General features: G+C 32.5%; 1 protein-coding gene across 13 annotated transcripts in view; it reads left to right on the top strand.

The window, feature by feature from the left end:
- Nucleotides 1-26665, top strand: part of LOC145255607 (SLAIN motif-containing protein 2-like) — a 291352-nt gene that overhangs the window by 1258 nt on the left and 263429 nt on the right. The gene's annotated exons all lie outside the window — the stretch shown is intronic.

The raw sequence follows: 26665 nt of genomic DNA, 5'->3' as shown, positions 1-26665 counted from the left end.
TCAGGAAATCAACCAATTTTAATGAAAAATTTCAGTACTTATTAATTAACGATCACAGAATATAATGAACCTAATATTTTTTTTTTAAATAATCTTTATAAAAACAAAAAAAATACCTTTTACTAAAGTTGTAGTTTTAAATACTAAACGCATAAATTTATTTAATCTGAATTTATAATTTTTTTTATATTCGTTCATTTTTCTTTCAACATTATAAAAAATAATCTTTTACGAAGTGACGCCTTCTAATCGCCATATATTTCTATTAATCTAAAAAAAAAGTTTTGTTTAGAAATGTTTTTGTTTTAATTTAGTGTAAAATTTGAATAACAATCGTAACATTTGGTTCTTAAAGAAAGATTGTTTTGAAATGATTTATAAATTTGTATTGATACTTTTGAAGTTTACGGACCGTGTTGAACTAATAACCTTATGATGTAGCTAGCTATTCTTCACATGTGGAGGATGGCTTTTTAAACATTATTCTGTATCAACTTAACAATTTAATAAACAAAAGATGTAAAATTTTAATTTAAACTTGAAAATCCTATCCAAACATCGCACGGCCGTAAACTGCACTTTGTATTATTTTGGCCTTACTATTGTCATCTTGGTTCTTATATTCGCAATGTTTCTGCCGATCGTTTTCACTGAAAACTTTTCAGAAGCATTTTTTTCGAACTTATGAACCTTCTCTAATCAAACTCGTGGACAGAATTTCGATGAACTGTTTTATCTAATGTACGTGGTAGATTGTTCTAATCCCTTCAGTCAGACAGGGTAGTGTTCATTTTTGTTATTGTCGCCTGTAGTAAGAATTTATGGCCTAATGTTTAAAAGCGTTGGTTTAAAATTTAAACCAACGCTTTTAAACATTAGGCCATATGTCCAGGTAGCCAAGTTCGGAAAGATGCACATGAAGAAGGTCGGAGGTTATGTTGGCTGAAACGTTTTGAAAATGATGAGAATACTAGTTCGAATAATCTTAATTAGTTTTATTTTCATCTTCTAATTTTCATAGTGGCATTAAAAAAAACCTTGTTTCGCTATCACTTTTAAGTAAACGTTTGTTTTACTTTTTGCATTTTTTTAGTTCGTAAAACTTAATTTAATTAACAATTGCCCCATTTAGAGTTTAAATTATACCTTTTTTTTTGGGGGGGGGTGCATTTTATTTTCGCTTATGTCATTTTCCGTCAGCAAATTCTTTTTTTTTCTGCACAAACACAGACACACCCACAAAAATAATTTTAATTTTTTGATTCACAGAGAAAAATATTTCTCTAATTTTCTGATTTTTTTCTTTATTTTTAAAAATGCATTTTTTTTTTTTTTTTTTTTAGCTATATCTGATAATCAAATCCATTAAAATGTTTATTCATTTATAGATGTTAAAAAAAATAACTTAATGACTTCAAAATTAATTGCAGTAATGAATGAACTGTTTTTTCTTTTCGTTTATGTCCACTTTGTATTTTTAGTGCTATTAACTAGTATAATTTTTAGGTGCTTCTTAGAAGCACTGCTTCTATAGAATTTGAACTGAACCAAACTTAGGTACATACACACATATCTCGATTCAAATTCTTAAAGTATTTTTGTTGTTGAAAACTACAAAATAGGCTGATACTTTTCCAGTATTAAAATATTTCTCCATTAATGTTGGCTTTCGGGCTACGATCAAAGTGTACTGTAGTGTTCTGTCGGAGGAGGAGAAATCCTGTTTGACTAAGGAAATTTAGATTTGTTTTATTTTTATTTTGTTTCATCCAAGATACAATGTTTTGGAGAGTGGGGGTGAGTGCTGCTGACTGCTGACCCCACGAGGTCGTGATATCCCACACTAAAAAGCAAAACAAAACGACCACGTGTGTCTAACTTTATTCTCGTGGGGGAGGAAAGTAAATAGGGACTGTAAAAATTAAAATAAATAAATTGTGAAACGGAATTTTTTTTTTATTTTTAGGCTTTTAAACTTTAAACCTGGGCGTGTATGCATAAACATAAATAAACTGATGAAGAAAACATTAGATTTTAAATAAATGAGCAATCAGTTTATTTAATGTTATTTTTGTGATATCAAATTTCCCATCTCCCTATTTTCGTTTACAAAGTCCATCATTTTTATGCTTATTGGAATTTGGCCGGTAACATACTTTTCTAGTGAAATAAGGGTAAAAAATGCGCTGGTTGTTGACCACCCTTAAGAAGGTGGGCATTTGTTGTTAAACGTATTCTGCTTTTGGGTTAATTATTTAGAAACCTATTATTTAACATGGGGAGGAAAGGATGTTTTGTAACTATTCTGTACCTTAATCTAACAATTTAATCCCAAATTCTTAAAGGTAAGTCTTTTTCGGTGGTCAACCAGCGAACTTTCACCGAAATAAGTAAATAAAAAAATAATGATGACATTCGCACTTGACGGATTTTATTACTTGCATTTCGAAAATAAATATTAAGTATTTATTGGGGTGAGATTTTCCATTTGTAAGGTTTTCACACAAAAAGCATAATAATTGAATTATGATTGATGAATATAAAAATAAAAAAATAAGTTTTTAGTAATAATTTTATGAAAATTGAAATCTAGGCTTTAAAATTTTTTAGATGAGGAATGTACATTTGATTTTTCGGGCTACTATTCTCGCCGTGATTTTTTTTTCTATTTACAACGTTGCTGCTGATCTGTTTCAAGTGCATCTTTTAGAAATTGGGAACCTTTATGAAATTTCAAACTGAATCTTTTATTTAATATACGGGAATAGATTGTTCTTATTCCATCAGCCGTGACGTGATCTTATTCTTAGCTATGATCGCATCTAGAAGAATTGAAGGATCAACTTCCAGAAGAGATTGTCACTTAGAACCGATTCTTAACGAACACTATTAACTGTTTACGCCATGGGTCCAGGTTCTCAAGTTCGACAAGATGAGCCATCAATCTGCAGAAAACTGTCACTTATTATTTCTTAGCACTTGTCCGGTTTTTGAATTTTAAGAAGGTTGAAGGTTACATCGGCTGAAACGTTGTGAATATAACAACCAATATGAGGATAGTAGTCCGAAAAATGCAAATGTAATATATTACGCACATATTTCTTTTACGTCTTAATGCTTTAATATCTGTTTGTTGAATCTATCAAAATAGTTCATACAGAGCATTATTTCGTGGTCTGTCAATCAACCATTACAAATGAACTCGAACACACTCCTTCCCATCCCTCTCAACATTATCAGTATATTTTAAACACATCAACTACTGCTGGCTGGTTTCAGCATCTTGGGAATCCAACATTTCTTTCAATTTTTTTCGTTTTACATAGTTTATGATAAATACCGGCACGGAGATTCGGGACCGTCTTGTCCCAGCATAATACTTTTTTACGTATTCTGCATAAGTATCTTTATTTTTATTCAATAAAAATAATACATTTGAACGAAAACCATGATAATTTTATAGGATCTTTCCCGTCTACAAAGGAGTGTTGTTTTTCGATTGCTCTGAGAACGATCTTGACATTGAAAAATGAGAATCCTAACCCTAAGTTCAGTTTAGAGACTGGAGAGTGGAGTTGCTAAAAAATACCAAATTATCCCTAGTTTGTAGGAACAATTTTCCTGTGTTCTTTTTCTTTTTAAATATTTGTTGATTGAATTCAAACAGTTTACTTTTTACGCAAACATAATTTCCTTTCAAAAACCTAACATTTGTGTTTTATGTTTGGAATGTAAATGTCCGAAATGAAATGACACATTAAGTGACAATTTTTCGTGTCGTCGGCATTTAGCAGTTTACCTAGTGTCATCATTTTATTAAAAATGTCAATTTAATATTCGCTTTTAAAAGCTTCTCGATTTGATTTTTTTTGCTCTCATTAATTAGAAATTATCTTCCAGATTGTAGCAAAATATTGTTGCTATTTCTTGCAAATAAGTAACTGAATTTTGTATGCGTATCGAGGAGACTCCTCTCCTCTACTACTAAATAAGTGCACACTGCACATGCACAGTGTAATAGAATTATGAGGAGCATGTTTTTAGAACTGCACGCACATGTAGGAGGGAGAGAGGAAGCTGACGTTTTGAGGATATTTTTGATACGGTCGTTAGTCACGTCCTTTCATTTATGGTTTGTACGCAATGGAGACAATATCATTTTAGTAAATAAAGAAAGAAAATTTAATAATGATTATTAAAAAAAAGGTAATTATGCACTTATGTTATCGTGCTGAAATAATAACGTTATTAGAAAGCCATTCTTAACATTGGGAGGGGAGGGCGTTTCGTAATTATCCTAACAATTTAATAATAAAAAAAACGTCGTAAAATTTGAATTTAACTTGAAAATGTTATTAAAAAAAAAAATAGCGCGATAACATAAGTGCATAAGCACACACACACACACACACACACACAACAAAAACAAAAACAAAAAAAAAAACAATAAACAACAACCCCATAATATCGACAACGAAGGACAGAGAGGCGGTGGAGGACTAGGAGATCGTTATGTTCAAATCTGTCGTTGTAAAGATTACTACTTGGTTAAATTGTTGCTATTGTAGACATTAACCATTTCATACTGAAGAAGCGATTTCTGATTTGCCATATTTATTTCTTTATTTCTAACAATCCGATAGTCGTTCATTTCTCTCACATGATGACAGACAGAACTGCCTCATACAAGACGTCTGTTCGTCCCACGAGGAAAAATGTAAATGCTGTTCGGTTGCATTTAGTTTTAACAACGTATATACTTGTTAATTTAGCTGTCTTTAATTCCATATTTGAAAAAAAAAAAAAAAATATTTAAATCTTTGCATTTTTTCAAGTTGTGACGGATAATAATATTCAATAAACATGAAATTTGTGTGTGTGTGTGTGTGTGTGTGTGTGTGTGTGTGTGTGTGTAAGAGAACATGTGAATTCGTCTTTCTTCTAGTCATACATTCCCCGATCTCGTGTCTTCCATGACATAACTCTTGCTACCCCCCTACTTCGTGTTCAATTTTTCCCTTCTCATTTTTTTTAATATGCATCTTTTAGTACACAAATCACCTTTATGTCCCTTAAAAGGTTCATTAATTTGTACATTTGACTGCTAATATTTCAATTTTTTTTTTCTACTTAACTGATAATGTTTCCCCCCTTACCCACGTTTTGTCCCATTCATTTAGTAATCGTTTGAAGGCACCTTAAACTAGGAAGCCTTATTGTCTGACTTGGTTTGGAAATAATAAGTATTAGTTATGAATCCAAAATAAACACCAGCTGATGTATTTAATTATTGTTTTAAAACTTCTTTCACCACCCCCTCCATACGCTTCCTCATATCTTTATTAATAAAATTACCAGACATGTGTTTCTCGCCTAACTTTAATACATACAGATTGAATATTTATTGAAATAAAAAAGGAAAAAAAAAAAAAAATACACACATATCACACACACACACACACATCTCACACACACACACACACACATATATATATATATATATATATATATATATATATAGAGAGAGAGAGAGAGAAAAGGAACAAACCAAGTTATGTGTTTATCAACGCAACGTTTTGTTTTTATTTCAAGACTTCCTCTGTATGAATCGCAATAAAGCTGAAACGTTGATATGAACACATAACTTTGTTCCTTTTTTTTTTTTGTCTCTTCGGAATACTATTACTCTCATGACACACACACACACACACACACGACAGTATTTAAAATTATTTTCTCAAACCCCTTCGGCCCTTCACCCAGCAATATGTCTCCATCTGAGCAACGCCGGGTAGAGAATTTTAGTAGAAAATAATAGCAAAACTGCTGCTATTAATAAATTAAAATAATTTGAAAGTCTACCAATATTTTCTTTATTATAGCTTTCTAGTAACATAAAATCACTTTAGTGGAAGAATCCTTATTCGAAAATTTGTCCCAAATATTTTTATTTCTAATTTATCTGTTAGTTTCACTTAATTGATACATAGCAGATGTAAAAATGTTTGCTTAAATAAATAACTGTTCAGCGTGGATTATGTAATATTTCTCCTCTCCAAAATTATTACAAAATATTGATTAAAACAAGCCAAAACAAGTTCTTATAGTTTTAATTCTAGTCTAAGATATTTGTTTGCAAATGAAAGGGTACCTCCCCTCCAAATCTTTAAATAATCTGTCCTAACAGAATGCATGGAATTTGAACGTGTCTAGCAGTTGTAGCAGAATGATTTCCTAGAGTTCATTCATCATTTCACTTCATTCAAATTTCATTCATTCATGCCGACCGAGCTTTTCTCATGCATGAAATGATAAACGCCTATCCATCCTAACCTCACAGTTCAAAATTTAGCTAAAAAATTTGTAAAAAAAAGAAAAAAAAAAAAAAAGTGCTCGGGAGAAAGAGAGGGGGTATTCCTTGTTTTATTTGATGACTTCAGCGGCTGGGAAAGTAGACATTTATGTGGTGCCAGAATGTTAAATATTACTTGTCATTACGTTTAGTGTTTGTCATTATACAGTCTTCTGCATTTTTCATATAATGTGAATATCCTTTTTAACATTCTGATTTTATGAAATGATTACTACATTGTTTTCATAATCATGATACTATCTACAAGAAATCTTTTTATATTAAACATATTAACGTGTAAACCATTTATTTCTTTTTCTGTATGCATGAGTATACTTTACATGCATCTTTTAGAGTTTAAGAATGATGCATGTAATTACATGCACACTAACCAGGGTTGCGAAGTCGGAAAGTATGAGATCTGACTCCGACTCTGACTCCTAGGATTCCAAAAATTCTGGCTCTAAATTCTAGAATTCTAAAATCTCCGACTCTTTATTGATGTATCCTGATTCTCAGGAGATTAAAAAGTTTAGCTACAACTTATAGCATTCTTACTGGTACGATCAACAACTTCTAAAACTTTCAACTCTAATTCCACAACTAACAATAAAAGTCAGATAACTGACATAAACTTGACTCGGTTTGAAATTTTTCTAAAAGCTGAAATATTTTAATCATATCTTATTTCATTCCATTATTAGATACTTGACATTTCGTATGAGACAAAGAAACCTTGATTGCAGAAAAAAATCATTATATATAGTAAATTATTATTTATACAAACATTTTTGGCTACATATATGCATACATATTTTAACCGAGACTTTGTTCAAAGTCCAGTTTTCTCAGGCCACAGTAAATATACTAAAAAGACAGATGGATTTAATTCTCATAGAAAGTTTTGGCTAGAGAGGGCGGGGATGAAGTTAAAAACATGTAAAGGAAGCATGGCGTACTGGAAGATATTCAACTTATCTATATGTAAACAATACACACACACACACACACACACACACACACACACACATATATAAGGCTTCTCTCAGTCTTGACAGACTATGGATACCCACTGTAAAGGTGCCTGCATGTAAAATTTTTTTTTTTATGGTAAGAGTTGCGCAATCTCTAACCACACCTCTCCTGAATCTGCATTGTTGAATACCAGTGGCAAGTGGAGGTTCAGGACGATTGGAAACAATGCCGATATATATATATATATATATATATATATATATATATATATATAAATAACACACACGCACAGAGAAGTGTTCAACCATCAAAGTTGTGTTAAACGTATATATAATAAATAAATAAGTTCAGAATAGTAAGTTAGCCTATGCAGCCCTCTACCTCTAGGCTATATCTGCATGTTTACTTATGTATTAACAGACCCGTACAGACATCCGCACATGCATCTATAAAAAATAGTCAACACATACACATCGTCATTTTACTTATATACTAACAAACACATTAGCATACATTAGTACATTGGATTAACATACATATGATGCACACAGAAATATGTAGACATACATATACTTGCATGTACACACAACACCTGCACATATATGTATCTATATTAATAAACTTAAGTTGAAAAATAAACTTTTTCACTGGTAAGATAAACCTATCTAGATAAAAAAAAAAAGCTGTATTCCGTTAAGAGGTACAAGCAATATAAAAATTAAAGTTACACAGGAACTTTATTACATTATAATTATATTAATAAGTCTCTTATTTCTCTTTCTATAACCCTTATTGACTTGATAATGTAATAAAGTTCCTATCTAACTTTTTATCTTCTTATATATATATATATACACACACAAAACAAAAAAATAAATTTTTCAAAATTGGAATAAAAGCAAATTAAGAGCAGATCTTGACCAAATAAATACCTCGCTATCCTGTTGAATATGGCTATATCAATGGCAATAAAATAGCTTTGATTTTACTGCAGTTTCATGGTATCATCAATTGTCAGACGTGCATCCTATACTCTGGAGAAAGTTTCATTGTTCATTATATCAACCAGTAAAGAACTTTTAACAACTTGAAGATTTTGTTTTAATCAGTTTTTCCAATGATTAAATATTTTGAAGAAAAGAAACTTTTCAAATTCATGCATTTGGAAATATTTTTTCATTTATTTTTATCCATAACTTTCAGCTTACATATATGACAATTGGGAAATCGAAATATACCAATTACAACCTGCTGTTTTTATAACATAATGTTTAAATAATGAAGACTCATTATGTGTGTACATTTATATAAATTCAGTAATTTATGAGAACAGCTATAGCTATTATTATTATTAACTCCAATGAATGCATTTTTTATTATTTTAAATCTTTAGTTATGAAGGCTGAAAACTCGAGTAGTTCTCCACACGAACAAGCTTTAATGTGAAGCACTTGTAAAGTTTACAAGCTAAAATATCAGAATGAAAGCATAAAGTAATTTTCTCTGCTTTAATCGATTTTATATTCCTTTTTAAATGTCCTGTTTTCAGATGGTTTTGTCAATTTTGTTAATTGTATAATTTTAACGTATTTCTAATTGGAAAATTCAAGTTTGTGATTATTTTGCTAGTGCTAAATTTTGTTAAGCACTTGTAATTCAAGCATTTCCAATAACAACTTCTAATGCTAATAGTGTGATAAATCTAAGGATCTTTTAAATTAAATGTCAGCGTTTGCTGTAGCCTTTCCTATTTCGTCTTTTTTGAAAATGGCTTCTTTTTTTTTTTTTTTTTTTTCAGATTAGAAATTAGCATTTCATAAGAAGCTTTTCCAGTTCTTGTTTATTATGTGTTTATGTTTATAAAATAGTTCAAGGAATTTCATGAAATGTTGAAATTTTGGTTTCTATTTCATTCAGTCTAATAATATTAATATGCGATTGTTAAAACTTTCAAGTGTTCTTCATACTTGGATATTTAAAATCTTTGTCTTTGAATTTTTGTTTAAGCATTTAGAGAAAATCTACTTTGGTTACCTTTTATACTTATCTCATAAAATAGACAATCCAGATAGATTTATTGGTTATTGTGTTTCAATCAAGAAAAATCTTTTTTTATTAGTTAAAATATTGTCCAGAAATAAATTCAATGATATGAATTTATTTTGGTGCTTCTACAGAGGAGTTACTGGGCTATTTTTTAATAATAATATTTTCAAGTTAAATTCAAGTTTTACGACATCTTTTCTTTTATTAAATTGTTGGGTGAAAGTACAGAATAGTTACAAAATACCTTCCCCTCTTCACGTTAAGAATGGGTGTCCAAATAATAGCATTATTATTTCAGGATGGTAACTTCTCAGCATAAGTACCTTTTTATTTTATATATATTTGAAATATTGATTGGTATAAATATAGTTTGTGGCCCTTTTGGCTGTGTGTAAAGTGTAGTATCTGTTTTGATACTACACTTCTTCATTTCTGTCCTTGATTAGTGGAGGAGAAATTCTTCTAGTTTGAGACGATTTAAGTTTTTCCCCAATACAGAGTGCCCCTTTTTGTGGAGCTGAATTTTCCTCCACATTAAAAACTGATATTGTCTAACTCTGCTCTTGTGGGAAGGCAAGTAAATAATGACATGCATCTCAACAATCAATTCAGCAAATCAAATGTCACATTCCATCCCAAGTGTATTGGCAATGTCGTTTTTATTCTCAACGACATATTTCATTCAAAGTTTGGTCAGCATTTTTTGATAATCTTGTTTGTGTCAATCTCTACACGAATGACTCCTTTAAAATTATGCTTTGTTACATTTTTGTGTAAAAGTTTTAGAATTGATCGATCGTTCTTGTCTGCAATCTTACATGCAAATGAAGAATAGTCATCTAAGAATTTAATAGAGATTACTGAATTTTGCTGACAAATTAATGAATTTTGCTGACAAATTAATGAATTTTGCTGACAAATTAATGAATTTTGCTGAGATGTGCAGACAATAAATTGTAAACATAAACATTTGAAGAACCTCATCTTTTCAACAGTTTACTATCTAATATTTCTGATTATACTCATTTTCAAATAAAGAATATCCTTCACCTTCTGTTTCAACAACATTGCTTCCTACTATTCTTCTAATACTTTACCAATTTATTGGCCTCCTTCCTTCATTTTGCAGCCTTCCTACTCTCCCCAAAATAAAAAAAAAATAAAACAATTAAAATCATTCTGGGCAATCAAGTAAAAATTACACAAATTATTTGTACCCCCCCCCCAAAAAAAAACAAACAAAAAACTTGGAAGAATGCTCTAGAAAGTAAAGGTCTGAGAATGAATTTTACCAATACCAGAATGATAGTCAGCGGCTGGAGTGTTGGGAAGCCCCCCCCCCCTCCATCCCCCCCAAAAAAGAAAAAAGTGGTACTTGTAAGCATTGGATACACAAGAAATGCAGTGGGATAACTGATAGGTTGAGAGAGGATAACCACATGAAGGAGTGTAAGACAATGGAGATGGAGGAGAACCTCATCTCCATCAGCTGTAAGTAGAATAAACTGGAGTTTCTTTAGCAACCAGTCTCCAGAGGAAAGGGCTTTTTTTTTATTTCAAAAAGAAAAGCCAAGTGAGTTTAGGTTTAAGAAATTCACCTTATAAGCCTCCTTGCTACTAAAATTCAAATTGTATGAGTGTGGCCCTATACACCCTTTGTCAAAATAGTGTATTTGAAGAAGACAGTATGCAACACATGAAAAGTAATATATTAAATATAGTATTAGACTAATTATTAACTATAATTTGTTTTTGATTTAATGATTTCAGATAATTGTCTTTTAATTACACTTGCCAAAAAGGTGGGTTTTAGTGTATCTTTCGCAGTCTTCTGTTGGAGCTTTCACTACCAACAATTGGATCCTTCCTTTTCTCCAATTAAAATGAATCATTCTCTCCTTTGAAGAAATCCTGTTTTGATAAGCTTCTAGGATCGACTTTTACTCCAGATCATTATCATCATAATATCGTATGCCAATACTGGCTCCATTGTTGGACATCAAGGTTACAGTTCATCAAATCTTGGTCAGTTCAATTTCGTTCATCACTGCAGTCTCTGGGGATGTGTTCCATTGTCTGTCTGGGATTTCCACAAGGGCAGTTGCTTGTTTTTGCTGGTTCCCACCTGTGGAAGTTGTTGGCTGTCCTTTGCTTTTACTCATTATTGACTTGGCCTTTGCTTATACTCTATTCAGGGTCACTCAGTCCTTTTTTTTTAGAGATCTGTTCCTTGTGAATGTTCTCTGAGTTCTTGGATAGTTTCATTCAAATAATCATTCCAATCATTCCATCTGCCAGTCTAGTAGTTCTGTGACCATGCACGGTCACAGCTCGCTTTGGTCGTGAAACTGCTTCTTTTTATTTCAATTTGCCTCTTGGTTGTCCATGGCCAGATAAGGGGTGTTGGCTTCCTGTTTGTGTTTTTGGATATCTTATTAGCAGCTTTCGGATATGAGGTGCCATGCGAGCCAATTTGTACACTGCTGGCAGTGGAGTTGGTTTTAGTATCCCACTGGTTCTGCGGCATGCATTATTTAGTTTTACATTAATTAATTTGGCATAGCATGATCCATCCTAAGCTGCATTAAAAGAAAAAAAGAAATGGGAATCTTGAAGCTCTCTATCATTCCCACTATTCTAGGAGCAACTGGACTCATGAAAAAGAATTTAAAAAACTACCTGGAAAATATACCCCGTGAACCAAGTGCAAACAATTGCACTTAAAGGGATGGGCAGAATCTTAGAAAGATCTCTTGGTTGGAATATCTGAGTTAGCAAGTGAACGTTTGGCATCCGGTAGAATGCTCCATCCCTGGCTTTAACAGACTGGCGGTAGAATAAGAAAGTGTTAATGCTGTGCACGTATCTAAAATGGTAATTTTTTTTCTAATTTATTGTTAAGTTTGCTGAAGAACCGTTCGAATCAGAAAGTGCATGACTTTACCTGTATGAATCTGATGTGTCCTAAAATGGAACAGTGCTGCCACATCGGGAGATACCATTTTTCTGGCCTTGATAGAATCCACAATCTAGTTAGGATTATCTCTTTTGTTCTTTACAGCCTTTTTCTTTCAGACATGATGTGTCTAGTCTTTCTCTACTGTTATTTCCATGGAAAGGTCTTCATGCTAAATTTAGAATTCTGTCTAATAGTTTGGGAGCCTATAAGTGTCTACTATTATTATTAGTAGTAGTAGCAAGCAAAATTTTAGTCATACCATCACACACCTGTTATTCTTAGGTTTGTTTCATGCCAAATTTGGGAGAATTCTGTTCAATAAATTTAATTGGAACCCATAGTTTTTTATAATGATGGAAGCAGTATAATTTTGAACCTCTTTTTGACAATTTTGCCAGCGATGTTTCATTCCAAATTTAGTATTTTTGACCAGTAGCTTTTAGCCCATAAGTGTTTATTAGTAGTACTAATAAGTAATTATAAGAATTTTTAATCCTGATTAATACACCTGGCACACCAAAGATACTTAGGCCCAATTTTGGTACAATTTTGACCAATAGTTTTGGGACCTATAAGTGACTAACAGACAAAAACTTAGTTTTAATATAGATATATAACATACTTATGCATCAGGTTTGTGTAATTTCTGTTGTAGATTTTAGATCAGCTTGCATGCTTCTTGTCAGTAGTTCTACAATTGATATAAAAATTATACATATCTATCAATTTCTGTGTGTGTGTGTGTGTGTGTGTGTGTTATTGAACAGCTGTTACTTCACAACCTGGTTGTATTAGTTTTGTTGTTTTTTCCTTCACAAATTCTTTTGTTAAATCAAATATAAAATAAGCAACATGCACTTATATAATATTCAGTTTTTGCTAAATTTTTTAAAAGTTTAGAAGATTTTTATATTTTTAAGATACTTATTCCTTTTGTTAAGATTTAAAAACTGTATACTTTTTTTATTTTATTATATTTATTACTATTTATTTTTAATATAAAACGAAAACCTGTACAAGTCTTGATCATACTTTTCTGCTTGAGAATCTAACAACAGTATATCTTTGAAAGGAACTTTCTTCATTAATCTTTTAAGCATATTCATAGAATCTAGACTTTTATATATTACAGGTGTGTTGCTCTTGTTCATCTATTCATCTTGGTCATTTATCATTCTCACGATGAGGGAGTCATTGTCATTGAGAAAATCTCTGAAAAAAAAATGTCTAAGTCCTGTCTGTTTATCCTTCTGCTAGTATTTGTATTTCTAATGACTTTAATGTTCACAGTGGTAAACGATTAGTCTTCTCTAACAAGACTGATGATGAAGGAAGATTTTGCAATGTTTTTTTTTTTTCTCTTGCATATGAGCTGACAGATTGCTGAAAAATGCACTCACATACCTGACGGGTATTTTGCAAACCTTCTGGATTTTTTTCTGACAACTTGCAATAAGCAGTGCACATTTGTTATAGCTGAAATCTTTCTATCACTTGCTTGTCTTCATTAAGACCAAATCTAAGTTCAGTAAGATCTACAATGTCTTTTCATCACAGTGTATCGATACTCAAGGGATGATTGGGATAGCTTTAAAGCTTTTATATCTGAAATTCCTCTGCACATCATTTTGCAAGAAAGAATCTGTGCTGTGTCATCAATATATCCAATTCATTAATCACTGGTATAAAAAAAGTTTATAGCCGTTAAAATATTCCAACAGAAATTAAACATCAAATCATGTTTTATTCTCAATTGTGCTGCTGCCATTGCTCACAGAAACTACTATTTCAATTGCTATCAATGGAATAGAAAACGTGAAATCAAAGAAACCAATTCCAGTCAAAATAAATGGTACTCTCATTAAGAAGTCCGTTTTGCATAAGCTCCTAAGACCGACTTTTGCTCCAGATTTTAAATGTGAAGGCATATATCCAATCTGTTGCTAAAGTTGCTGGAAAATGGTTGTAACTCCAGAATATACCCAACTACTGATGCAATTCTTTACCTAGGATTAATATATTAAAATATGTCCTAAAATGGAGCACTGCAATCACATCTGAGTAGCAATCTTTCTTACCTTGACCGAGTACAAAATCGACTTTGCAATCTAGTGGGTGGAGGAAGATCTCTTCTGTATTTTACATTCCTCTTTTCATAGAAGCGACATTGCTAGTCTTTATCGTTGTTTTCATGGAAGATGATCTCCAATCTCTGGTTCCTCCTTGTAAGATATTTACAGCAAGAATATGTCTTGCTGTTACAGCTGAAAAGAATTTTTCTTTCTTCTTCTGTATGCCTAGAGTAGGGCAGTATTTCAATGAACAAAGTTTCTTTCCAAGAATTTTCTTGTCTGTGGACACGTTACCACAGGACTGCTTCTCTGCAGGCTACAACATTAGCGTCTTCAAATATTTGTTCTAAAATGTTCCCATACATAATCAAACTTTGTTCATTCTATTATTTTCAATCCTCTCATAGTATTCTTCACATTTAAACCAATAATCCATCCATCTCATTTACATTTATCTTTGAGTGGTTTTGACCGTGATAAGTGATGACTCCTTTGTAAAAAAAACAAAAAAAAAAACTAATGAGTTTATGTACGTGTTCATTTTATTTCTGATGGCGATATGGCAGGGTTGTAAAATTTGTTGAAATTCCTTTTCTGTGGAAATATAGGTTGCAGTAGATTACTGTTTATATTTTAAGTGTTTTTAAAAGTATCTCCTCCCTCCAAAAAAATCTATATATATAAAAGCGAAAATGTATGTATGTATGTATGTATATATGTAGGTATGTTTTTGTGTATGTTTGGATGTCTGCTAAAAACTTTCGACAGACGCAACGAAAATTCACAAACTCGGTATCACATCGAAGCTCCATCCTTTACTAAAAAAATATCGAAAAATTGGCCAAAAACGTTATCTTTTTCACCCCGAAATCGAAAATTTTCGACAGGGTGGGGGGGCGATGGTCAACAAAAACGGTCCGCTCGTGACAATGACCGATTCTACGCATGCGTCAGATGACGTCGTGACCTGATTTACTTTAAATAGTTGAAAATCCGAACAAACTTTATGTACGTCGCTTTAGCTCAGTTGATTAAGGCCTTGGTTCATTATCTAGACGTTTTGGGTTCGAATCGTGGTGTGAGATGTTTTTTTTTTTTCGTTGTTTTTTAAATTTTGATATCGAAACGGGCTTATTTAAGCCATTTTTCACGTGTTCGTTTTTCTGTTTTCATTGTTCATTTGCCTTATGTTAGTTTTTTTGTGTTTTTTTTTCCCGCTTAGTGTTAACGTTGTTTTCTTTTTTTACTTCGCTTATAACAAACAAACCTAAGTCGTCGTCGTAACGCTCAACGACTTCCGGCCGCGCACCTGTCAATTTGGTTCTTAAATAAATTCAAACATCTTTCACTAACTCATTCTGGCTGGCCGATTTTATTTTCAAACTTTGCCTCAGGGCTTCGGGTTCGACCCCCCCCCCCCATCCCCGGGTTCTGTTTTATTTAACACCACACACACCTCCAAACACCTGGGCATCGCCGGGTACTCCCCGCTAGTAAAGAATAAAACAAATATATATAATGAGAAATTAATAATAGTAATAGTGAAAATGTAAACAAAATCGTTGTTAAATTGATTAAAACAGTATAATTTTGGCAATTACCAGCCAGTAAATAAGTAAAAGATAAAATGGAGGTTTGTCCCCCCTCCCCCAAAAGGCACTTCAATTATCAAGGAACAATTTATAGCAATAATCTTTCTTTTGTTTTTGGTACTATTGGGACACTCAGCAATAGGTATTAATATTTGTAGTTTTAAAATTATCAGTCTGAGTAAACTACTAGCAGGATCTGTATCTCAGCATTGCCCAGGAATATTAAGTAACACCAAGAAACTACTGCTCTCATCCCTGAACTCCATATTACTATTTTATTCCTACTTTAACTATCTATGAATATAAATTTTCAAGTTATAAATCAAAGTAAAGTATAATGCATAAATCTTGTATTACTGTAAAACCCAAAAGAATTTAAAAAGCAGACTAAAAGAGGAAACCGAATAAATATATTGTGTATGTTTTCGTCACCAAAAAATTATATTTAAAATCCTGGTAAAAGAATGATGAACAATGCAACACACAAAATTTATTAATGCGAGGGAATTTTATAAACATTCACTGTCCCAAATGAAAAAGAAATTATTAAAAATTATTTTTGTTGTGTGTTTGTAATTTATAGAACAAAAATAATAAATGAAAAATGCAACGTGATATGATTATAACTAATGTAATTTTGTATTCAATTGCTTAAGTAAAGTTTGTTGGTTAAATGGAATTTTTGTAAAATATCTGTATGTTACTTGGTAAAATACAGGAATAACTTTGAATTTAAACATTGTTCACTCCATTCAATTGAAAGCAGAAAGGATTTAATGAACTTAGTTTTTAGCTCCTTTCATAGTTCCAAATTCTACAATTAAATCTAGACAATAAGTCTGAATACAATATATGGCGATGCATATGCATAAAATAAGTAGTTGCAATATTTTGTTGTTATTTTGATCATATATAAAAAGCTTAAATTTTTCCTTTACTATATATAAAGTTAATTCATGTTAAAAGTATAATTACTAAATATCACCTGTTTTAATAAGTTAAATTTGAACTGTCCTAAACTGTCATCTAAGATTCAACCTCTGTCTCATTGACGAAATATTGCATCCCTTTGCCTGTTTTACAAGTATTTTAATGGTGGATGCTCTGGCAAACTACAACCCGATTGGCATAAATACCCCTGACAAACCCAACACGCAGTAAAGTCCCACCCCTGCACAGTAGAGATTTCTAGATGTAAAAAAGCCTTCTACTCTAATAGCTTGTTCCCCAGAAGTGCTAAACTTTGGAATTCCCGTCTGGGTTCCTGCTTCCCCAAATGTACTGACATGCAGAAGTTTAAGTGTAATGTGAACAGAAATCTTGCTGCTCAACTCCCTACATAGTATCCCTGCAACTTATGTTCCTGATAGTAGCCTCCTACATCAAAGTGGCAATGTGTCTTGTTTGCGGTGAAAATGTGATAAAAAAATAAAAATAATAAAGTTAAATGAATTTTCTGTAAATATTTTGAAGAAATTATAACTTAAGCCATAGGTGTTAAATTGTAAGTCATATGTTGGTTGTTTTTGTTTTACGGCATATCAACCTTTTTCAGGGCATTTAATGCCAAATCTAGTTATTTTGAGGAACGATTTTTAATGGAGTATATATTTTTTTCTTTTTTTAAGTCAGATTCTATTTAACCCATAGTTGGGACCCTAACAGGTACTACCACTCCGGGTCAGAGTGAACCTGGGAGGAATGGCAATTAAAGGATGGCTCCACACTCCCTAAGGCCCGCAAGGTGGGGCCTCACCATCGGATATAGTTTTAGGTCATATCCAGGACCTAAGTCATATGTGAAAATGTGATAGATTATTACTATGATAATATCCTTATCCTTAGCAAGCGGTGAAACAAAACTTGTGTATCATACTAAATAAATGATCATGGTGTAATGAGTGATGGATGTAGTACATGTGAACGAGAGGATAAAAACTCTACCACATTTCTGTTAGCAAGACAAAAAAACAATACAGATCAAATAATGAAATCTATTAATGAGATTGAAAGTGAAATTTATTTTTTGATAACTTCGGCCAACTTATTGGAAAAATGAATAAAATAAAGCAAATAATTAATGAAGTTAATTAATGGGATCGAAAATGAAATTTCTTTTTCATGACACAGACCAATTCATTGGACAAACAAATAATGAAACATTGTTTTCATGTAGCTTTTGTTTATAAAGCTATACCAGTCAGTTAAATAGGGGAAAAATATTTCTCTACTTTAGATATATATGTGTAGCAAAAATGTGTGTGTAAAGGCATTGGTTTACAGTGTTTAGTCTCCTGGTAAAAACCAATGACATGTGTATAATCAGCAGGTTATTAGAGATTTTTTAATCTGAGTTTGCATATATTTTCATGTTTTGGAAAGGCATGAAATACCCTGCCCCTAAAAGAAAACCCCTCAAATTTACATAAAATTTAAACTGTAGTTATTAACTAAAAGTACTGGAGATATTTTTTTTTATGAAATTTGGAACATGAAAGACTTAATATGAAGTGTAATGAGTTGTTTTGTTTATTTTAGAAAACAGCAAAGGGGACAGAACTCATCCTTTGAAAATAAATGTACACTTAAGTTACTCTTTAGTCCTAACTATACTTAGCCAACCCAACTCGAGAAAATGTGGAGAAACATTGCTAGTATACACCCACCTATATACAAGCAGAAATTACCAGGTGTCAAATATGTTGGACATAAATAAAGGCAGGCAATACTGTAGTAAGTAAATAAATAACAGGAGTGACATGTTAATTAAATATAGAATGCTAAATTTTATATCAACACACACAGAAAACTTTTTTTTGTAAATCAACAACTGTAACACCAATTAATTTTTGAACGGTGGAATTTAAATTAAAAATAGTTACATTTTTATGTATTTCCATTTTTTTTTTTTTTTAATTTAGATTAGAGTAAAAAATTATAACTACGTTTTATTTGATAAAATAAAAAGGTAATGTTAAAGTAGGAGTACATCAAGATTCTGTACTAACTCTGTTGCTTTTCATTTGTGTTTTTTACAAGAGTTTTGTATAAATTGTCCTGAAGAGAGGCTGTATGCTTTTGTACTCGTCTTTGAAACAATGGAGGACCTATTAAGTATATGGCGTGGAGGAATGCAATGACATCACAAAGATATAATTTCCTGTTTATAGAACTTTAAAAAATAATTGTTAATCCAAAATTATTTTGCTAGAGTTCATTTTGACTTGTGCACATCATGGTTATCAAACTGAAATCACCTTAAGTTGACCAATAACATTAATGTTTTATTTTAGTTGAAACATTTCTTTTAGTGTTGAGAACCAGATGTGAAGTGCAACCTTCTTGTCTCTTTTGCTTTGTTGTAGGCTCTTATATAACACTAGCCTGGATACCTGGCATTGCCCGGGCATTTGGAGGTACGTGTCAAGTAAAAAAAAAAAAAAAAGTGGTACTAGGCAGGCAGGCTGAAACCCGTACCACGAAGGAGGAAAAGAATGTGACCCCCCCTCCCATAAAAAGTGACATCTTTGCTGTTGTGCCCATCGCCAAACCGGAAATGATGAAGGTTTAAATTAAGGCTAGTCAATCGAAAAGAGGGGATGACTTTCGAAAATATCAGCGAAAAAAGTGATCTCTTTCTGTAGAAAAGTGCCCAGCTGAGGATGAAGGAATAAATGTTTTTAGCTAATTTTTCGATATTTTTCGTCTGAAGGGTCGAGCTTCAAAACTATACCGATCTTGTGAAAATCCGTTGCCTCTGTCGAAAGTTTGAGACATACATACATACATACATACATTTAAACAGACAGGTGAGATTGATATTATAGATCATATAATCCGTTACTCTTAAGATACAGATATTTCTAATGTGTAATATAAGCTTTTATCTTAAAGATAAATAATGAGCATTTATATATAATTCAAATAAAAGAACTTTTGAAATGTTGATTTTTATGTTTAATACTATCATATAACGAAAGCATAAGTACAAATAAAACAAATAGGTGAGCATATACTTGTATATCATTCGCAGGATACAATGTTGTTTATTTATTGTAGTTATTATTACTGATTATTAATATGATTAACAGTATTAGCATTTACAGAGTGAGCCAAAAGTAGGTGGACAGTAAAACCCCCCCACCTATTTAGAGATTACGTATACGTACAACTATATGTAATAAGACAATTATATTAATTATGTTATATTAATGAAAATTAAATGTTATTTATCATTTAATTAATTGGAATGCTTATTGAGATGAGTATTATTTATTCATTTGTTTATTGCAGACTATTATCCTCATCTTTTTAGTTGTTGTTCATGATGTTTCGGCCAACTATTCCTCTGGCCTTCGTCAGGTGGTTACCGCGACAGGATAGGAACTTTGAATCTCCTAACTACATCTTCAGCAATTACTGACAACAGCTGGGGAAGGCAATAATTGCTGAGGATGCAGTTAGGAGATTCGGAGTTCCTATCCCGTTGTGATAACCACCTGATGAAGGCCAGAGGAATAGTTTGGCTGAAACGTTGTGAAAGAACAACTAAAAAGAGGGGGATAATAGTCCACAATGAATAAATGTTATTTATCAGCGCAAGTGCTCAAACTGTTTTTCTTCTTGATTTACACAACTTTGAATTTTACTTCTTATGCTTCGACTTTAGGTTGGTTGGTTGTTTTTGTTTTACGGCATATCAACCCTTTTCAGGTTATTTAATGCTGAATCCAAAGATTTTGAAGAAACATTTTTTTGATAGAATATATTTGTTGTTTTCAAGTCGGTTTCTATTTAACCAATATTCGATACTAACTATTATTACGATACTATCCCATTGATTACTGTACACACAATAACCCTTATCCCCGAGTGGCTTCTGGGCCTTGATAAGTGGTGACCTCCATGTGAAAAAAAAACAAAAAAAAAACAAAAAAAAAACATAGTTGGGACCCTAACAGGTACTACCACTCTGGGTCAGAGTGAACCTGGGAGCAATGGCAATTAAAGGGTGGCTCCACACTCCCCAAAGCTCGCAAGCTGGGGCCTCACCACTGGATATAGTTTAAGGTCATATCCAGGACCATCGACTTTTGGCTCGTCTTGTATATGTATAAATACATATAAATATATATAAGTCACTGAGTGTGTGAGTTCCTTCCACATAAATTCTAAAACGGCTGAGCCTATCTTTTGCAAATTTCACACACAGGTAATTTATATTTCTGGCAGTGTTCTTAGATATGCTTTGGGGGATATTTTACATTACACCGGTGTAATGTAAAATATTCCCCTGTAAAAATTCTTCTTTTTTATCTATAAGATAAGAAAGACTCTTAAGATTGGATTTTTTGGATTTTTCGATACTTATTGGATGACTTTCTGTACAAAGCATATCTAACAACAGTGCCAAAAATATGAATTACCTTTGTGTGAAATTTTTACAGGGAAATATTTTACATTACACCGGTGTAACCTTTACACCGGTGTAATGTAATGGCCGGTTTAATGTAAAATATTCCTCTGTAAAAATTCTTCTTTTTCATCTATAAGAGAAGAAAGACTATTTTTAAGATCGTCAAGCCTAAATATCAGCTGACATGATATTGTAAACAAACATAGAAGGAATTTGAATAGCATTATCATTATTTATTTATTTAAAAAAATTTTTTTTTTTTTTTCAAATTAGTCTACCGGGCAAATTATTCCTCGTAATATTAAATAGAGGATAGATTCTATAATAATACACACGCAGTCTGCATAAATTAAAATATTATGTTTTAAGCGTATTGTATGACTGAGCAATGCTGGGCGTCCAGCTAGTATGTATGTATGTATATATATATATATAAGTTATGAGGGAAAATGATCTACTAATTTTGGAAATAAATGGACTTAAAGTCAATAAACAGAGACAGTTACATCTAAACATTGTGGGAGTGATTTGTGACAGTTATGTCCTCAGAATCATGACATGTACTTGTGTAACATACTTTTGTTTATACACTTATTGATTATAATATGCTGCTTGTCTCGATTATTATGCAAGGACACATAAGTACTCTTTCATGGCTGACAGAATGAGAACATGTGGCTCTCGTGATGAGGGGTTGCATTTAAAGTTCCCTACAGATTCCTGAGTTCTACAGGATGAAGTTGCTGAGGGTTGGAGGTTCTATCGGATGAAGCATTCTGAAAATGACACTAAAGATGAGAGCAATAATCCGAAGAATCCAATTAATATGAATAATCAATCCTTATCTAAAAAATTCAGAAAAAAAAAGAAATTCCACATGCAAGCACTAAATCATCAACATCTCTTTTTGACAGCCCATAGAAAATTCCTTGGACAACGCTTCTAAGACACAAATAAAAATTACTAGATTTTGTACCAAACTTTGATGTACTCGCACTTTTACATCAAAGCTGTCACTAAAGGTGCTGTTAATTCTAACATGACTTTGAGCGTTTCTGTACATTGTTTAAACAACTTATACCAACCACTTATATGCTCCTAATTTACACAAAGCCTACCAGACAACTTCTGACACACGTTTTCTCCAGATCGACAAAAGCAAAATACATGTCCTGCTTACTGAGATACTTTTGTATTTATCTCAGGATAAGTATAACACCAGTGGTATTTTATCCACGCATAAAACCAAATTGCATTTCATTTATGCTTTTCTGACTTATTTACTTAATATTTCTATCCAATCATGGCTTATTACATGGGAGCAATCTCTGTCTGTGGATTAACAAAAGCATTCGGTTGAAAATTCAGTACAGATTCACGAGTGTATTCATTTTTTGCAGACTGTTGTCCTCATCTTCATAGTTGTTGTTTCACTATGTTTCGGTTAACTCATCCCCTGGCCTTCTTCAGTGGTTAACCATGGCAGGATAGGAATGCTGCGTCTTGTAATTGTACCCAGTAATTACTGCCTTCCATAGTTGTTGTCTCACCACGTTTTGGCCAACTAATCATCTGAACCTGCTTTAATAGTGAAACAACAACAACTATGAAGATGAGGATAACAGTCTGCAAAAAATGAATGCACAAATTATGAAGCCTCATCTTAAAGGATTAAAAAAAAAACAAAGTTCGTAAAGATGTATCTGAAAAAAGTTGGACGTCACATTTTTTAAAAAATAACAACCAATATGAGAATAGTAATCCAGATAATCCAAATCAATCCTCATTTAAAAAATTCTGAAGTCTTTCAACATTTGTTTTTTTTGTTGTTTTTTTTTGACTAAAATGAATGTACACAATAACAATATGATTTGTTCATTTTAAGAATCTGCTACAGAGAAAGACCTGAGTGTTTAAGTGTTATTATGTGTGAAGTGAAAGTTTAACACTTGTTAGAAGCTAGTCGAGCTTCTTCCTGTAATATTTTCTATGATAAAATCGTCTCATATATATATATATATATTTGGTAAAACTGGTAATTAGTAAAAACTTGAAGAGAGTGCTCAATACTATTGCAGAGCAAATATGTGTTTTATTTTTTTATTACCGTTTCATCTGTTTAGCTACATATGTTTCAGATGTTGGACCATGTTTACGATCCAACAGCCTCGTCAGGCCTCGCAGAAGTGGTTGTTAGTTATTGGAAAAAAGTGTTTTTAAGAAAAAAAAGAAAGAAACAAAAGGGGAGAGGCGGGTGTTGACAATATTTCAGTTTTGAAGGTTAAAGATACATTCGATTGTATTATGTGTGTGGGGGTAGCAGATTCAGGTACGCGTGGGTGGAGATATATGGATATATCGAGGTGGAGAGAGGATGATAAAGAGAAAAGTGAGGGGGGGTAAGGTGAGGAGGGGGAGAAGTTTCAATATTTTGGTTTTAAATTTTAACTGGCTTTTGGTTTTTCAGCAAGGTATATTAAATAGATGGGAGAGGGAGAGAGAGAGGGAGACTTTTTTTTTTCTTAAAAACACTTTTTTCCAATAACTAACAACCACGTCTGACGAGGCTGTTGGATCGTAAACATGGTCCAACATCTGAAACATATGTAGCCAAACAGATAAAACGGTAATAAAAAATAAAACATATATATGAGGGATTTATATGTGGATCTTTTATCATAGCTTCTTTTTTTTATGCTGAAAGAAATACAGAGATGTTTGAGTTTTCTTAAAGATTTTATTTTAGAGAAATTTGACTCGAGAGAGAGACTGAGACTAATATTCTCTTAGGTAATTATCTAATCATTTAGTAAACTTCTTAACTGAAATTGTGACATGGACAGAGATATCCAGGGTAACATTTTGCAATTAGGGATTATTAAAGTTTCTTACGGTATTACTGACATTGTGTCATAAAGACCCCTGCACCATGCCTCTCGCTGTGATGCAGGGGTCTTTATCCGCGAGGCTATCTCCCCACGTCCTCTACCCGGCTGGAAAAAACGTGTCGGTGGCCAGCTAAGAACGTGGCTCGGGACTATCAAAGCTGACGATGAGCTTATTTCGGGCCCGCTCATCTATGGCCTGTCTTGTTGGAGACGTGACTGGCTATTGCTCACTCGGGATCTTGCCTCCGATCGTCGGGCTTGGGCCGCAGCGGTACGAGATGTGCATCTTCATGAAGCCGACTCAACTCCTCCAGGGTGAATGTCGTTTCAAGTACAAAAATTAATTGATGTTATAGTTGTTAATTTACAAAAACATTAAAAAAAAAGTTTTCTCTGTGTGTTGATATAAAATTTAGCATTCTATATTTAATTAACATGTCACTCCTGTTATTTATTTACTTACTACAGTATTGCCTGCTTTTATTTATGTCCAACATATTTGACACCTGGTAATTTCTGCTTGTATATAGGTGGGTGTATACTAGCAATGTTTCTCCGCATTTTCTCGAGTTGGGTTGGCTAAGTATAGTTAGGACTAAAGAATAACTTAAGTGTACATTTATTTTCAAAGGATGAGTTCTGTCCCCTTTGCTCTTTTCTAAAATAAACAAAACAACTCATTACGCTTCATATTCTTTCATATTTCAAATTTCACAGGAATATCTCCAGTACTTTTAGTTAATACCTATGGTTAAAATTTTATGTAAATTTGAAGGTTTTTTTTTTTTTTTTTGTTTTTTTTCTTTAGGGGCTGGGGGTATTTTATGCCCCTCCAAAACATGAATATATATGCAAACTCAGATTAAAACCTCTCCAATCCCCTGCTAATTATAAGTATGCCATTGGTTTTTACCAGGAGACTAATCACTGTAAACTAATGCCTTTACACACACACATTTTTGCTACACACATACAGTAGAGAAATATTTTCCCCTATTTAACTGACTGGTATAGCTTTATAAAAAGCTACATAAAAACATTGTTTCATTATTCGTTTTTCCAATGAATTTTTTTTTTTTTTTTTTTTTTACATGGTCTTTGTCATGAAAAAAGAAATTTCACAAAAATGTCTCCAGTAATTTTAGTTACCTATGATTCAAATTTTATGCAGTTATTCTTTTGCTTGTTTGGCAGATTTTCCAGTATGACTACATCTCCCTGAAACGACTCGGCTCCTGTCTTTCAATTGTAGGCCTGTCCCTTTTCTTCCTAAGATTCTTATGGATGGCTCTGCTCTTGATGAGAAATTGATACTAAAACTTCTTGGCCTCTCTTTCTCATCGTTCATATATTAGATCCATTGCTCTTTTTGCTTCTTGTAAAATCGTTTTTTTTTTTTTTTTTTTTTTTTGTTTTTTTATACAAGGGTGTCACCACTTATCAAGGCCCAGAGGCCACTCAAGGATAAGGGTTAATAGGTATACATTAGTCATTGTGATTTTAGCATAGTAAACAGTGGGAATTTTGAAACTTGGATTACTTAGGGGGACGATTCAATTAGAACTTGTTCACATTGGACTTTTTCTTTTTTTTTTTTTTTCATAGGTATCAACTCATTATCAAGGTCAAAGAGGCAACTCAAGGATAAGGGTTAAAGAGTGTACAGTAGAAATTGGACAATATAATAATCATTAGTAATGAAAATTTGTTAAATTTGATAACTTATATGGAACGGCTCATCAAGAACTTATTTACGTTAGACTTGAAGACAACCATATTGTAGTCAGCCGGAAAGCAGGAAAACGGAAGACAATTCCACAGGCGTGCAGTTCTAATAAAAAAGCTTTGTTCATGGAATCTACGTTTAGATTTAGGCACAGATAAAGAGTGGGGGGAATTATTGATAGTGTTTACAGCTAGACGAGTGTTTCTTGTGAAAGTTTTGCGTAGATTGAAGCTCAGTCGAACACTTTCCATGAAAATAACGATACATCAGAGACAAACTCGCAACATCTCTTCTGTGAGATAGAGGTTGCAAGGAAGAGAAAAGGACATCTCCTACGAGGCTACGAAGTCTATTTTGAACTCTATCAAGGCAGGACAAGTCCTTTCTAGCAGCTCCTGCCCAGATGTGGCAACAGTATTCCATCCTTGGACGTACCTGGCTCTTATATAGATAGAGAATTGCATCAGCAGTGAGATATCTACTGGATCGATAGAAAGATCCCACCATTTTTCCAGCGGCCTTGGCAACAGATTTGATGTACGTGTTCCATTTAAGATCAGGAGTAATGGTCAATCCCAGAAGCTTGTCAAAACTTGAGGCCTCCTGAAGACGAGAGCCATTCATTTCAATTGATGCCAG

Source organism: Euprymna scolopes, chromosome 3 (assembly GCF_053919585.1).
Source record: "Euprymna scolopes isolate OS-2025 chromosome 3, ASM5391958v1, whole genome shotgun sequence".
In the NCBI taxonomy this organism is placed as follows: domain Eukaryota; kingdom Metazoa; phylum Mollusca; class Cephalopoda; order Sepiida; family Sepiolidae; genus Euprymna; species Euprymna scolopes.
The sequence above is the reverse complement of the archived record's forward strand: the minus strand, read 5'-3'. Positions and strand labels throughout refer to the sequence as shown.